This window comes from Dasypus novemcinctus, chromosome 4 (genome assembly GCF_030445035.2).
Source record: "Dasypus novemcinctus isolate mDasNov1 chromosome 4, mDasNov1.1.hap2, whole genome shotgun sequence".
Taxonomy (NCBI): Eukaryota; Metazoa; Chordata; class Mammalia; order Cingulata; family Dasypodidae; genus Dasypus; species Dasypus novemcinctus.
Window position 1 is genome coordinate 113,032,260 of NC_080676.1, and position 1,013 is coordinate 113,033,272.

Here is a 1,013-nt window from a genome sequence, read left to right on the forward strand (position 1 = left end):
TTGTCTAAATTCTCCTTGATCCCGACCTTTTTACCTTTTTTTTCTTTCAGCTGATTTCTATTCAACTATGTAACCTATAAATATAGGAGTCACCAGGGCTTGCTTCCGGAACTTTTTTATTGTGATATGCACACATCTTCCTGACTTTACCTCTCTATGTTTACTTTCAAGTTTCTGTCTTCAGTTTAGGATCAAGACTCAAGTATTCAACTGCCCATCTCATATTCTGCTTGGATATTTAAGAAGAAATTCAAACACAAAATATAAAAAACCCAACTCATATCTTTCCCTCCTTCCTCCAAACCTGTTCCTGATACAGTTCTCTTGGAGCTGTCACTAAATTTCGTATCCTGCATTGGGTCTATTAGTAAATTCTGTAGGCTATAATTTAAAATATATTCAGAATTAAATAACTATGATTGCTAACATTGCTATCCAAGCTATTATTATCTATCGTGTAGATTCTTTCAATAGTCTCCTTACTAGTATATTTGTTCCCCTCAGCTTACTTAAAGATTTTTCTCAATACAACAGTCAGCATAAATATAGAATAAGTCATGGGATATTCTGCTCAAAACACTCCTATGGATTAACATTTCACTCCTAGTAAAAGGTAAACTTCTTACAAAAATCTATAGTTTGCTTGTTTGGGCAGCAGTCATGCTAAAATTGGAACGATACAGGAAAGATTAGCATGGCCCCTGTACAAGTTTGACATACAAATTTGTGAAGCATTCTGCGGGTGTTAATAATAGGGTGGTATATGAGAATCCTACAATTTATGCATTACTGTTTTGTAAACCCACTATTTCACCAATTTAAGTAAAAGTCTATAGCAATCCAGCAAGGACCTGGATCTAGCCCACAGCTGTATCTCCAACCCTCCTTCCCCTATTCTGCCCCTTGTTCCATCTCTCCCAGTATGCTGCTCTCCTTCGGTCTCATTTATGTTTTTTTTTACCTAACCAAGCAAGTTTCACCTCAGTGTATTAGCATTTGGAATGTCCTAGATA

General features: G+C 36.0%; 1 non-coding gene across 1 annotated transcript; it reads left to right on the top strand.

Annotated features, from left to right (window-relative positions):
* The first annotated feature begins 639 nt into the window (after window positions 1-639).
* LOC111763415 (U6 spliceosomal RNA) lies at window positions 640-746 on the top strand. The gene has a single exon (XR_002796292.1). It is a non-coding gene; the product is annotated as a U6 spliceosomal RNA (small nuclear RNA).
* Window positions 747-1,013: the final 267 nt, after the last annotated feature.